Source organism: Arachis ipaensis, chromosome B4 (genome assembly GCF_059453495.1).
Source record: "Arachis ipaensis isolate K30076 ecotype BB chromosome B4, ASM5945349v1, whole genome shotgun sequence".
In the NCBI taxonomy this organism is placed as follows: Eukaryota; Viridiplantae; Streptophyta; class Magnoliopsida; order Fabales; family Fabaceae; genus Arachis; species Arachis ipaensis.
Window position 1 is genome coordinate 56,163,172 of NC_142439.1, and position 15,767 is coordinate 56,178,938.

Here is a 15,767-nt window from a genome sequence, read left to right on the forward strand (position 1 = left end):
GTCAAATTTTAAGTTTGGTGTCAGTTGCATATTTTTTAATTTTTCCTTAAAAAATTTTCGAAAATTCATGCATGATGTTCTTCATGATCTTCAAGTTGTTCTTGATAAGTCTTCTTGTTTGATCTTTAAAATTTCTTGTTTTGTGTCTTTTCTTGTTTTTCATATGCATTCTTGAATTCTTAGTGTCTAATTATTAAAAATTTCTAAGTTTGGTGTTTTGCATGTTTTCTTTTATTGAAAATTTTTCAAAAATACATACTTGATGTTCATCATGATCTTCAAAGTGTTCTTGGTGTTCATCTTTGCATTCAAAGTGTTCTTGCATGTTTTCTTTGTTTTGATCCAAAATTTTTATGTCTTGAGTCTTTTTGATGTTTTCTCTTTCCTTATTAAAATTCAAAAATAAAAAAAAATATCTTTTCCTTATTTTACTCCTAATTTTCAAAAATTGCATTGAATTAGTCAAAGATTTTCCAAATCATATCTTTTTTTTAGTCAAGCAAAATTTCAATTTCAAAACAAAAAAATTTATCTTTTTCAAAAATAAAATCCTTTTCACTTTTCTTCTTAATTTTTTTTCGAAAATTTTAAAAATTAATTCTTCAAAATCTTTTTCTTAATTTTATCTTATATTTTCGAAATTAATACTAACATTTAATGTTTGAATTCAAAAATTTCAAGTTTGTGACTTTCCTATCAAGAAAAATTCAATCTTTAAAATTCTAGAATCATATATTTTGGTTTCTTGTTAGTCAAGTCATCAACTTTAATTTTTAAAATCAAATCTTTTTAATTTATATTTCAAATCTTTTTCAATCATATCTTTTCAATCATATCTTTTTAATCATATCTATTTTCAAAATAAAATCATATCTTTACAATCATATCTTTTTCAAAAATCAAATCTTTTCAAATTGTTTGCCAATCATATCTTTTTAATTCATATCTTTTTCAAATCACATCTTTTTAAAATTCTAATTTCAAAATTTCTTTCTAACTTCTTATCTTTTAAATTTATTTCTTATCTTTTTCAAAACCACCTAACCACTTTTTCACTCTTAATTTTCGAAAATTACCTTCCCCTTTTTCAAAATTCCTTTTAATTAACTAATTATTTTAAATGTTAATTTAATTTTATTTTATTTCTCTTTTTAAAATTTCGAATTATAACTAATATTTTAAAAAAAAAATACTTTTATTTTATTTTATTTAATTTTTGAATTTTTCTCTTCCCCTTCTTTTATTCTTCTCTTCTTCAACTCACATAAAGGAATCTCTATACTGTGACATAGAGGATTCCTCTTCTTTTCTATTCTCTTCTTTTTCATATAAGCATGAACAGGGATAAAGACATTCTTATTGAAGCTGATCCTGAACCTGAAAGGACTCTAAAGAGGAAGCTAAGGGAAGCTAAAGCACAACTCTCTGGAGAAAATCTGACAGAAATTTTTGAAAAAGAAGGAGACATGGCCGAAAATAATAACAATGCAAGAAAGATGCTTGGTGAATTTACTATACCAAATTCCAATTTACATGGAAGAAGCATCTCAATCCCTGCCATTGGAGCAAACAATTTTGAGCTAAATCCTCAATTAGTTTCTCTGATGCAACATAACTGCAAGTTTCATGGACTTCCATCAGAAGATCCTTTTCAGTTCTTAACTGAATTCTTGCAGATCTGTGACACTGTTAAGACCAATGGGGTTGATCCTGAGGTCTACAGGCTTATGCTTTTCCCATTTGCTGTAAAAGACAGAGCTAGAGTATGGTTGGACTCTCAACCTAAAGATAGCCTGAACTCTTGGGATAAGCTAGTCACGACTTTCTTAGCCAAGTTCTTTCCTCCTCAAAAGCTTAGTAAGCTTAGAGTGGATGTTCAAACCTTCAAACAGAAAGAAGGTGAATCCCTCTATGAAGCTTGGGAGAGATACAAGGAACTGACCAAAAAGTGTCCTTCTGACATGCTTTCAGAATGGACCATCCTCGATATATTCTATGATGGTCTATCTGAGCTATCAAAGATGTCATTGGATTATTCTGTAGGTGGATCCATTCACCTAAAGAAAACGCCTGGAGAAGCTCAGGAACTCATTGACATGGTTGCAAATAACCAGTTCATGTACACTTCTGAAAGGAATCCTGTGAATAATGGGATGCCTCAGAGGAAGGGAGTTCTTGAAATTGATACTCTGAATGCCATATTGGCTCAGAACAAAATATTGACTCAGCAAGTCAATATGATCTCTCAGAGTCTGAATGGATTGAAGGAATCATCCAACAGTACCATAGAGCCATCTTCTGAAGAAGAAGCTTATGATCCTGAGAACCCTGCAATAGCAGAGGTGAATTACATGGGTGAACCCTATGGAAACACCTATAATCCCTCATGGAGAAATCATCCAAATTTCTCATGGAAGGATCAACAAAAGCCTCAACAAGGCTTTAATAATGATGGAAGAAATAGGTTTAGCAATAGCAAGCCTTTTCCATCATCCACTCAGCAACAGACAGAGAATTCTGAGTAGAATCCATCTAGCTTAGCAAATATAGTCTCTGATCTATCTAAGGCCACTTTAAGTTTCATGAATAAAACAAGGTCCTTCATTAGAAATTTGGAGGCACAAGTGGGCCAGCTGAGTAAAAGGGTCACTGAAACTCCTCCTAGTACTATTCCAAGCAATATAGAAGAAAATCCAAAGAGAGAGTGCAAGGCCATTGATTTGACCATCATGGCCGAACCTACAAGGGAGAAGGAGGCCGTGAATCCTAGTGAGGAAGACCTCCTGGGACGTTCAGTGACCAATAAGGAGTTTTTCTTTGATGAACCAAAGGAATCTGAGGCTCATCTAGAGAACATAGAGATTCCATTGAACCTCCTTCTGCCCTTCATGAGCTCTGATGAGTATTCTTCTTCTGAAGCGAATGAAGACGTCATTGAAGAGCAAGTTACTAAGTAACTTGGTGCAATCATGAAGCAAAATGCCAAATTATTTGGTAATGAGACTTGGGAAGATGAACCTCCCTTGCTCACCAATAAACTGAATGCATTGGATAGGCAGAAATTACCTCAAAAAAAAAAAAAATAGGATCCTGGCGAATTCTTAATACCCTGTACCATAGGCACCATGACCTTTGAGAAAGCTCTGTGTGACTTAGGGTCAGGAATAAACTTAATGCCAATCTCTGTAATGGAGAAACTTGGGATCTTTGAGGTGCAAGCTTCCAGAATCTCATTAGAGATGGCAGACAACTTAAGAAAATAGGCTTATGGACTAGTAGAGGACGTGTTAGTAAAGGTTGAAGGCCTTTACATCCCTGCTGATTTCATAATCCTAGACACTGGGATGGATGAGGATGAATCCATCATCTTTGGAAGACCCTTCCTAGCCACAGCAAGAGCTGTGATTGATGTGGATAGAGGAGAGTTGTTCCTTCAACTGAATGAGGACAACCTTGTGTTTAAAACTCAAGGATCTCCTTCTGTAACCATGAGGAGGAAGCATGAAAAGCTCCTCTCATTGCAGAGTCAACCAAAGCCCCCACAGTCAAACTCTAAGTTTGGTGTTGGGAGGCCACAACCAAACTCTAAGTTTGGTGTTGAACCCCCACATTCAAACTCTAAGTTTGGTGTTGGGAGGTCCGAACAAAGCTCTAAACATCTGTGAGGCTCCATGAGAGCTTACTGTCAAGCTATTGACATTAAAGAAGCGCTTGTTGGGAGGCAACCCAATGTTATTTAATCATATCTATTTTATTTTCTTTTTGTTATTTCGTGTTTTATTAGGTTGATGATCATGTGGAGTCACAAAAACTACTGAAAAATAAAAAATAGAATGAAAAATAGCATTAAAAACAGCACACCCTGGAGGAGGAGCATTCTGGCGTTTAAACGCCAGAAACAAGCATCTGTCTGGCGTTTAACGCCAGAAACAAGCACCAAGCTGGTGTTTAATGCCAGAAACTAGCATTTAGTTGGTGTTAAACGCCAGAAATAGGCTACATTTGGGCGTTTAACGCCAGAAACAAGCAGCAGTCTGGCGTTAAACGCCAGGATTGCACAACAAGGGCATTTTACACGCCTAATTGGAGCAGGGATGTTAAGTCCTTGGCCCCACTGGATCTGTGGACCCCACAGGATCTGTGGACCCCACAGGATCCCCACCACTTGTTCTCTCCTCTTCACACATTTTTATAACTCTCTTCCCCAAATACCCTTCACCAATCACCTCCATACCTTTTGGCCGAACCACTCACCTCCCTCCATCTCCTCTATTTTCTTCTTCTTCTACGACCTTCTTCCTTCTTTTGCTCGAGGACGAGCAAACCTTTTAAGTTTGGTGTGGTAAAAGCATTGCTTTTTGTTTTTCTATAACCATTTATGGCACTTAAGGCCGGAGAAACCTCTAGAAAGAGGAAAGGGAAGACAAAAGCTTCCACCTCCAAGTTATGAGAGATAGAGAAATTCATCTCAAGGGATGTACTTCCCTCCACAGAACTATTAGGAGCAAATCAACACCTCCCTAGGAGAATTAAGTTCCAACATGGGACAACTAAGGATGGAACACCAAGAGCACTCCATCATTCTCCATGAAATTAGAGAAGATCAAAGAGCTATGAGGGAGGAGCAACAAAGACAAGGAAGAGACATAGAGGAGCTCAAGAGCACCATTGGTTCTTCAAGAAGAGGAAGACGTCACCCTCACTAAGGTGGACCCATTCCTTAATCTCCTTGTTCTTACTTTCTGTTTTTCGTTTACTATGCTTCATGTTTATTTATGTTTGTGTCTTTACTATATGATCATTAGTGTCTAAGTGTCTTTGTCTTAAAGCTATGAATGTCCTATGAATCCATCACCTCTCTTAAATGAAAAATGTTCTAAAAACAAAAGAACAAGAAGTACAGGGTTTCGAATTCATCTTTGAAACTAGTTTAATTATTTTGATGTGGTGACAATACTTTTTGTTTTCTGAATGAATGCTTGAACAGTGCATATGTCTTTTGAAATTGTGGTTTATGAATGATAAATATGTTGGCTCTTGAAAGAATGATGAAAAAGGAGAAATGTTATTTGATAATCTGAAAAATCATAAAATTAATTCTTGAAGAAAGAAAAAGCAGTGAATACAAAAGCTTGCAGAAAAGAGAAAAAAGAAAAGAAAAATGGCGAAAAAAAGAGAAAGAGAAAGAAAAAGCAAGCAGAAAAAGCCAAAAGCTCTTTAAACCAAAAGGCAAGAGCAAAAAGCCAATAGCCCTTAAAACCAAAAGGCAATGGTAATAAAAAGGATCCAAGGCTTTGAGCATCAGTGGATAAGAGGACCTAAAGGAATAAAATCCTGGCCTAAGCGGCTAAACCAAGCTGTCCCTAACCATGTGCTTGTGGCGTGAAGGTGTCAAGTGAAAACTTGAGACTGAGCGGTTAAAGTCAAGGTCCAAAGCAAAAACAAAGTGCGCTTAAAAACCCTGGACACCTCTAATTGGGGACTTTAGCAAAGCTGAGTCACAATTTGAAAAGGTTCACCCAGTTATGTGTCTGTGGCATTTATGTATCCGGTGGTAATACTGGAAAACAAAGTGCTTAGGGCCACGGCCATGACTCATAAAGTAGCCATGTTCAAGAATCAACATACTGAACTAGGAGAATCAATAATACTATCTAAATTCTAAGTTCCTATAGATGCCAATCGTTCTGAACTTCAAGGGATAAAGTGAGATGCCAAAACTATTTAAGAGGCAAAAAGCTACTAGTCCCGCTCATCTGATTGGAGCTAAGTTTCATTGATATTTTAGAATTTATAGTATATTCTCTTCTTTTTATCCTATTTGATTTTCAGTTGCTTGGGGACAAGCAACAATTTAAGTTTGGTGTTGTGATGAGCAGATAATTTATACGCTTTTTTGCATTGTTTTTACATAGTTTTTAGTATGATTTAGTTAGTTTTCAGTATATTTTTATTAATTTTTAAATAAAAATCACATTTCTGGACTTTACTATGAGTTTGTGTGTTTTTCTATGATTTCAGGTAATTTCTGGCTGAAATTGAGGGACTTGAGCAAAAATCAGATTCAGAGGTTGAAGAAAGACTGCAGATGCTGCTGGATTCTGACCTCCCTGCACTCAAAATGGATTTTCTGGAGCTACCGAACTCCAAATGGCACGCTCTCAATTTCGTTGGAAAGTAGACATCCAGGGCTTTCCAGCAATATATAATAGTCCATCCTTTGCCCGAGTTTAGACGATGCAAACTGGCGTTCAATGCCAGTTCCATGTTGAATTCTGGAGTTAAACGCCAGAAACAGGTTACAAACTGGCGTTCAACTCCAAGAGAAGTCTTTACACGTGTAAAGCTCAATGCTCAGCCCAAGCACACACCAAGTGGGCCCCATAAGTGGATTTCTGCATCATTTACTCATTTCTGTAAAACCTAGTAACTAGTTTAGTATAAATAGGACTTTTTACTATTGTATTTACATCTTCGGATCATCTTTGGATTATCTTTTGATCCTTTGATCATGCTCAAGGGGCTGGCCCTTCGGCCATGCCTGGACATTGTTCTTATGTATTTTCAATGGTAGAGTTTCTACCCACCATAGATTAAGGTGTGGAGCTCTGCTGTTCCTCATGAATTAATGCAAAGTACTATTGTTTTTCTATTCAATTCAAGCTTATTCCTATTCTAAGATATTCATTCGCACCCAAAAACATGATGAATGTGATGATTTTGTGACGCTCATCACCATTTTCACCTATGAACGCGTGCCTGACAACCACTTCTGTTCTACATGAAGATGAGATAAAATGAGTATCTCTTAGATATCTAATATAGGGGACCGAGTCTGAGATATTAGAGTCTTCGTGGTATAAGTTAGAACCCATGGACGGCCATTCATGAGATCTGGAAAGTCTAAACCTTGTCTGTGGTATTCCGAGTAGGATCTGGGAAGGGATGACTGTGACGAGCTTCAAACTAGTGAGTGCTGGGCGTAGTGACAGACGCAAAAGGATAGTAAATCCTATTCCAGTACGATCGAGAACTGATAGATGATTAGCCATGCAGTGACAGCGCATTGGACCATTTTCACAGAGAGAACGGGATGTAGCCATTGACAACGGTGATGCCCAACATACAGCTTGCCATGGAAGGGAGTAGGAATGATTGGATGAAGACAGTAGGAAAGCAGAGGTTCAGCAGGAATGAAAGCATCTCTACACGCTTATCTGAAATTCTCACCAGTGAATTACATAAGTATCTCTATCATAGTTTATATTTTATTTATATTTTTATTATCAATTCACCATAACCATTTGAATCCGCCTGACTGAGATTTACAAGGTGACCATAGCTTACTTCAGGCCGACAATCTCCGTGGGATCGACCCTTACTCATGTAAGGTTTATTACTTGGACGACCCAGTGCACTTGCTAGTTAGTTGTGCGAAGTTGTGACAAAGTGTGATTCACGTTTGAGAGCACCGAGTCTTTGGCACCATTGTTGATGATCGCAATTTCGTGCATCAGTTAGGCACTTCATTGAGAATTCATCTTGCTTATCACCCGGATGGATTAATGATGATCGACTTGAAGACGGGTGTGAAAATAAAGTGTGGGATCCCGTATTACAAGATGTGGATCAATTTTGGGAGCTCATGGTTTGTGTTGGACTCCATCAAAGCTTGGAGCTATTGATTTTGAGGAATGGAGCTTATTGGAAGTCCAAGCATTGGTGGATGTTCAAGGATGGATACAAGCACAAGCCACCATGACAAGGAGCTCACCATAAGTCCAACTTAAGGACAATAAATAAAAGTACTAGGTGGGATAAATATTGGTAACATCTTTTCACTTTATCTTTTGTAAATATTGGTAAAAATTAGTTTAATTTTGATGTTTTGTTTGGTTTATTGAGTTTAATTGGTAGTTTAGTATGTTGAATAAGGTCTTATGGTGTTTTAGTAGCTGTTTGGAGGTTTGGAATGCTTGGTTTGGTGCAAAAACTTGGAAAAATTTTGAAAAACAGAGCATCAACCCATGTGTATGCATCACCCACGCGTACACGTGAGTCCAAGCTTTTCGACCATCCACGCGTGCACATCACCCACGCGTACGCGTGGATTAAGATTTCCACCTTCCATACAAAAACCCGAGAGTTGTCCGAGGTTTGGGCTGGAATTGTGTCTCTAGCACAAAGTCCACCCACGCGTACGCGTCAACCCTCTGAATAACCCATCACGCGTACGTGTGACCCACACGTACGCGTCGACACCATTTCACTTATCCACGCTTACGCGTCACATGATTCATACGCACAGATTGCCTTGTTCCACCCACCTTCTTTTCTCTTCCTCTTTCGATTTCTTTCCTTCTTCTCTGTTCTTTTCTTTTCTTTCCCTTCTTCAACCATCATCCAACACTACCAAAAGCCATCTATAACCATTTTTTTTTAGTTAGATAGTTAGTTAGTTGTTTAGGTTAGTTTAGTTTTCATTTATTTTTTTGTTTTTCATTGTATGTGTTGGATTATTAATCTTGGTTACTGTTTATTGCTGCTGATTACTGATAGGATGTTAGTTTAACATCACCTTTGTTTATATCCTTTGTTGGATTCTTTGTTGAGGTACAAATTGTTACTTGGTTTTGAGCTTTTCATGCTTAGCACTTTTGAATACCAAGTACATGTTATATTGTTTCCTAGCTTTCTAAATCTTTTGAATTGCATGCTTTGGCCACCATGCATTCAACATCTATTGTTAGGCAATTGTACATTATCAATGCATTTTTTTAGGTGGTGCTTGTTGTTAATTGACCTTTATTCAAATCACCCATTTCATGCATTGAGATTTTGGAATTGTCAAAATTGGATCGAAAGCTTACCTGGTGATATATTTTTGAGGTTTCTAAGATTTGTGGACCATGCTTGCTATGTGACTGAGTTTAACTTCTATCTTCTTTTTCCTAAGTTCCATAGCATCCATGTGTTCCACTTCTATGTCACTTAGGTGTTGCAACAACTTCAAAATGTGTCATTGATTGATGTATAAGTTCATATTCCATTTTGTTCATTAAAGTTACTTACACATTAACCAATGTCCATGCATTATCCAATTTCACAATTGCTTGATTAATTGCTTTAGTGCTTTTATGCTTCTTCACTACTTGTTTGGTTATCTTAACCCACAAGTCTCTTCAAGTATCTCAAGAACACTAGAATGAGTGAAGTGCATACCTCTTTTGTATAATGGTGACATAGCTTTTTATGCTAGTGTGCGTGTGTTCTATACCGCGTGCAATTTAGAACTCACACTAATTCACTCACTCAATTCTAGTGATTTACCTCATTCCAACATTGTATACTTCCTTGCTTTTTCATTTAATTTTCTTACTATCCTGTCTTCTATTTTCAGGATAAGTCACCATAAGAAAAAAATGGAAGCGGGAGAAAGAACATTCAGCAACCGGTTGACCTACCAGCTAAAGGTGGCAACTCGGAGAGTCGCCATACCCCCTTGCTCATCTTAAAATGCACCGAGGACGGTGCAAACTTTTAACTGCGGGGAAGTCGTCCGACCAGTCTTCGTTTTTGGGTGACAATTTCTAATCCTAACACTTTTTCATTTCATCTTTTAGGTCTTTTAGGACTTTTGTTGTATTTTCTTATTTTGCACACATATATATATATATATATATATATATATTTATATATATATAATAAGCTTAGTTAGAATAATGAAATTCTCCAAGAAAAATATTCTTAATAGGGCATTGGTATTCCAATTGATTTAAGTATAAATTTTCATTAAACTTTCTTGAATTCTATATATTGTGGATCATGTTCTTGAGCTAAGAACACAAGCTTGTGAGATTTTGAGCCTAATTGCGTGGTTATATCTTATAACCACTTATTTTCCTTCTTGTGTGCATTATTCTCTTTCTATGATTGTAGTCTTTGATTTGTTTGATTCTATATGTCTATTATTCCATGTATATATGCATTTATCTGATTGAGGCCATTGTTTCATTAGCTCACTTACCCAAATAGCCTTACATTTTATCTTCCATTGTTATCCAACTTTGAGCCTACGATTAACCTACTTTGTTCTTAATTTTAGCACATTACAAGCCTTTAAGCAAAAATAATAAATGTCTTTAATTTGGATCTTTGATTATCTTAGGCTAGTGAGTGTGTGTATCATTCAAGTGTGGGGAAACCTGGGACATTGGTTGAGGTAAAAGGATATTTTTGTATTTTGTTGAAAATCTTGGGAATTGGGTACATATTCATGCATTAATTATGTTTAAACCATATGCATTGATGCTCTTTGAAGGGTTGGAAACGAATTCCAACACCTAAAACTCACCGGCAAGTGTACCGTGTCGCATCAAGTAGTAAAACTCACATAGAGTGAGGTCGATCCCATAGGGATTGATGGATCAAGTAACTTTAGTGGGTGATTAGTTTAGTCAAGCTAACATTGAAGTGAAATTGGATGCAATGTAGCCAACAGAAAATAAATAGTAGTGAATTTAAAGTTGCAGAATGTAAATGGCAGGGAACTTAAAGAGCAAGAAAAGTAAATTGACAAAATCCTAGATGACAAGAAATGTAAATTACATCAAATGTAAAGGGGATTGGGTGCAGGAAATTTAAAGAAAAGCAATAAGCAGCACTTAGAACAACTGCAGAATAATTAAATTGCATGAAAAGTAAAAGGAATTGGGTGCTGGGAATTAAAACTTCAACAAGAAATTGTAAAGTGCAATCAATCAGAGAAGTAGAAATGGGGATAAATTGCAAAAGATCTAAATAGATATGGAAAATTACTTGAAGAAATAGAACAGAAAATAAATTTAGCTCAATTATAAAATTTAAAAGAGAAATTAAAGATCTCAGGAGATCAATGAGACTAGAAAGTAGATCTAGATCTCAATTCCTTCCTTGATCAAACAGAAAGCAATTTGCAGAAGGAAATGAGGTTTAAAAATAGCAGAGAAGGTTAAAACCCAATGCTTAGATTAATTGAGAGGGAGAGTGGAAGATGATTCTCAGAATTTGAATCAATGGAGCTCTTCAACCTCAATTCAAGATCCAAAACAGAAAAGCTAAAGTTGCAGAGGAAGAAGATTTAAAACAGCAAATGAAATTTGAATTATCTAGAAGAAGAACAAAGAGATTTCAGAGTGAGAATTGAAATAAAATTCCTTCAATTCTCCAATTTAAGTCAAGATGTAAAAGTGACCTCTCTATTCTCCTTCAAATGCTCTCTAGTAGAGCCAGCCTTTCTCCTGAAATGAGAATCGATGCCTTTATATAGGCTTTACAAAGTGAAAATGAAATAAAAAAAACAAATTACAATTAAATGAAATTCCTCATCTAATTGATCCTTGTGCCTTTGAGTTAATGGGCTTTGCTTGCTTTGGATTTGAAGAAGAGTGGGTTGATTTGGATTTGGCCTTTTTCAAATTGGTGAAGAATTGAATTTAAATGGAATTTTGGTTGAATTTTGGCCTATGGGTGACACTCCCAGTAGAGTGCTCGGTTGTCACCAAGAGCACAGCATCCAAGCCTTGCCTTGGCCTTGCAATGTGCGTGACAAGCTCCCTGGACAGCATCAGGGTAGCGCTCAGCTCTCCCCAAGAGCGTAGCATCCATGCTGCTTGTCAAGTAGTGTGAAGTATCCGTGTTCAAGCCTTGGGGGTTGCACTCTTGCCCAATTTTCTTGCATTTTCTTTGCGAGAGAGCACGATAATGCTCTCTAAGTCATCGCTGTGCTCTCCATATGAGTGCTATTAGAAGCGCCTCTTTGCCTTGGAGTGAGGCTCTCTCTTCGAATCTTGGTGGTTGCACTTTGGTCTATTTTTGCTTGTTTTTGGTCCTTAAAGATGCCTTTCAGTTGTTCCTCAATTTTGTGTCAAATATGGATTGCCATATTTACTTGGAAAGCTCTGAATGTCAGGTTTCCAGTGCAACTAGAATCACATCAATTAGACGTCTGTAGCTCAAGTTATGGCCCTTTGAAGGAGGCATGGTCATGTTGTGAGCGCCCAAGTTTAACTTAGCCAAAAATCTTGCTTCCAAGCTGAATTTGAACTCTTATAGCGCTCGGTTAACTCAATGAGTGCAGCACTCCTTGATTTAGTCATGGGCCACGCTTTTAAAAGCGTGGCCTAAGGCTCCAAAGTGTGCCCCAACTTCAAAGTGTGCCCCAAAACTCTTTTTTTCTTCTTTTTAGTTTATTTTGTGCTCTTTTGCTTTTTTTTCTTATTTCCTACAAAATTTATAAAATCAAAAGATCAAGGAAATGTACCATTTAAGCACAAAAGTATTCAATATTTAAGCACAAATCATCAATTTTTTTTATGAAAAAGCATAGAAAAACATGACATGATGGCATGTCATCACAACACCAAACTTAAACCTTACTTGTCCCCAAGCAAGAAAAGAATCATGCTATAAAGATTGACAAACCAAGGTGAGAAGAAGAGCAACTCAATGTTCATGGTAAGCTAGTTTTCTAAGCATGCTACAATCACAAAAGAAATATAAATGATTGATGCTTCTATCTAGCTCAATTTATGAAATCTTTTTCTTATATTTCTTCCTTGAAACAAGCTTTTGATTTTCTTATTAGCTTCTCCTTTTGGGTGCTTTGCCCCATGAGTTGATAACAAAGCTACGACTTCTAAATGCTTTGTTTTCAAGTATTACCACTTGATACATAAGCACCACAAGCATTTAATTAGAGGACTTCATTAGGCTCATTTGTTTCTTTTCTTGACTCTCTAATCATTGATGCTCAGAGCCTTGAGGTTTGAGGAAGTGCATTTGCACTTTGAGCCTAACCTTGACTCTAAGTATTTTGTTTTCAAGCTTTTTGCTTGATACATAAACATCACAATTACTTAACAAATTAATTTTCATTGGTACTCAGAGCCTTCATCTTTCTCATTCTTTCCCTTTTGCTTTTCTTGCCTTAATTGTATTTGCTTCTTCAAGGTTTTCATGATTTTCAAAAGATTTCACAAAATATACTAGATGAAAACTTCAATTAAATAAAATCCAATGCATTTGAGCAACAATTAATCATACTAGCTTTCCAATACTTGTATGCACATGCTTCTTCTTTAATTCCTTGTTTGCTTATGATCATATGATGCTTTACTGCTTTTGAATTCACAAAACTCAAGTTGGTAGTCATAATGTCACAGCAGCATGTTGCAAATCAAGATTCAAGCTATGCTTATTCATACCACACATGCATACAGAGAATATAAAGACAATCATGCAATTTAAAGTGCTGGAAACAAATGAGAGGGAAAAGGAACTTTACAACCTTGTAATTCATCTTCTCTAATGTTATCCTTTTCCTTCTATTCTTCCTCTTTCCCTTGTCAAACTCAGAATGCTTGCTCATCCTCAAGCAATAATTAGAACAATGGCTATGGGGCTAAGATGGATCATGAATGTCTTACACAATGAAATGTTAGTAATACATGTGTTCTAAGCAAGCAAAATTAAAGATAATAATCAAGGCACAAGAGACAGAGACATTGTGATTGCAATCATGAGAAGGTGTGCATGATACATGGCATAAAAGATAAGTGGCACACCAAATTTAGTGTGACACTTTCACTTGGAATTAATGCAAGTATCTAGTAAAAATTGGAAGCAAATTTTGTTGCATAGCAACACCAAACTTAGAATGCAACCATATGTCAATTTATTTGAACTAAAACTAAGCCAATGAAACTGTTATAGGTTAAGTACAATCACCAAGCCAAGAATCTGTCATGAATAAGGATCTCTTGGTGATGTATTAACAAAAATAGTTAATAAGCAAAATAAGTGAAAGCATTAAAAACAAAGAATTAACTAAAGTAAATAGAATAACAAAATGTCAAACCAAAAGAAAATTAACACTGCAAAGGCATTATGGTTATGCAGACAAGTGGTGTTGCTGGATTTCTTGCATAGAGAATTAAGTGGCACACCAAACTTAGAATCTTAGTGTGACACTTTAGAATTGATGCAATCATCTAGAGGGATTGAAAACAAAGTGTTGCATGGCAACACCAAACTTAGAATGTAACCATATGCCAATTTATTGAATTTAAACAAATCAAAGAAAGAAAAGAAAGCAGAAAAGAGAAATGTTACCTACGGTTGACATGTTCTTCACTTTCTTCCTCTTCTTCCAGTTTGTTAAGAGGAATGACCTCAAGGGGGGAGAATATTTAGCTAGTGTCCCTTGTCTTGGCCTCTCCTTAGCAAGCTTCCTCTTGTAAATGGCTTGATTGATCTTGCATGCTGGATCAGGGACAGGATTGGTGCTCTTGTTAGTTGCCTTCACTTCTTTGATTTCAAGACATGGTTGCTGTGTGATTATTGGAGTTTTGTCTTCATCAAGAGTTCCTTGCAATGGTGGTTCAATGAGCTCTTCCTTTGTGCACTTTTCTACTTCACTTGAGTGTGAATTCTCTTAAGTATCTTTCTCCATTTCTTCTTCATGATTTTTCATTAATTCCTTTGGGAGGGAATCTTTATGTTTCATTGTCACCTCAAGTAGCTTTTGTGAATGTAAAATCCTTGGCTCATGTCCCTCATCCTTCATTGCAATTTCACTTGACACAAAGACCTTTTGTTCTTATTTTTCCACTTCCTTACTTGCATTCAACAATTGTTCTCCCAGCACTTCCATGTTTTTGAGGGAGTTCTCTAATCTCTGTTCCACCTCCTTACATTTTTCAAACATGATCTCAAGCTTTGAGAGGCCTTGGTTCATGGAAGTTTGTGTGGGTGGTAAGTTTTGAAAGGGGCTTTCTATTGAAGCATGGTCAAGTGACGATATCTCTAGATAAATATCATATGGAGTATTAGAATTCTCCTCCCAGCCACCATTAGAATCATGACTTGCATCATTTTGTGGTGGAGGAAAATATCCCATATGATTTTCTTGCTCATCTTGTGTCTCTGAAGCAAATCTCCATGGATTGGAGTGCTTAGAACTTGTATTTTCTTGGTGATATTCCCAGCCACCATTAGAGATTAGTGATGGTGGATAGTATCCCATAGAATTTTGTTTGACCATAAGATGAGTTGAACTCCATTTGAATTTTGTAAAATGCAACATCAATGAAAATTGAAATTACTCATATCATAGATGAGAATTTTTTAGTGAGGCAAAAACTCAAACACCTTGGTTTCAATCTAAAATAGAAAACAAAAATAAAGAAAATGCTTGATCTAGACTTCTCACCCACTTAATCATTGTTGATCTAAATCAATCCCCGGCAACAGCGCCAAAAACTTGATGGGTTGGAAACGAATTCCAACACCTAAAACTCACCGGCAAGTGTACCGGGTGGCATCAAGTAGTAAAACTCACTTAGAGTGAGGTCGATCCCACAGGGATTGATGGATCAAGCAACTTTAGTGGGTGATTAGTTTAGTCAAGCTAACATTGAAGTGAAGTTGGATGCAATGTAGCCAACAGAAAGTAAATAGCAGTGAATTTAAAGTTGCAGAATGTAAATGGCAGGGAACTTAAAGAGCAAGAAAAGTAAATCGACAAAATCCTAAATGACAAGAAATGTAAATTGCATCAAATGTAAAGGGGATTGGGTGCGGAAAATTTAAAGGAAAGCAACAAGCATCACTTAGAACAACTGCAGAATAATTAAAGTGCATGAAAAGTAAAAGGAATTGGGTGCTGGAAATTAAAACTTCAACAAGAAAATGTAAAGTGCAATCAATCAGAGAAGTAGAAATGGAGA

General features: G+C 36.3%; 1 non-coding gene across 1 annotated transcript; it reads right to left on the bottom strand.

Annotated features, from left to right (window-relative positions):
* Positions 1-1,859: 1,859 nt before the first annotated feature.
* LOC148567663 (small nucleolar RNA R71) lies at positions 1,860-1,967 on the bottom strand. The gene has a single exon (XR_015881757.1). It is a non-coding gene; the product is annotated as a small nucleolar RNA R71 (small nucleolar RNA).
* Between the last annotated feature and the right edge of the window lie 13,800 nt (positions 1,968-15,767).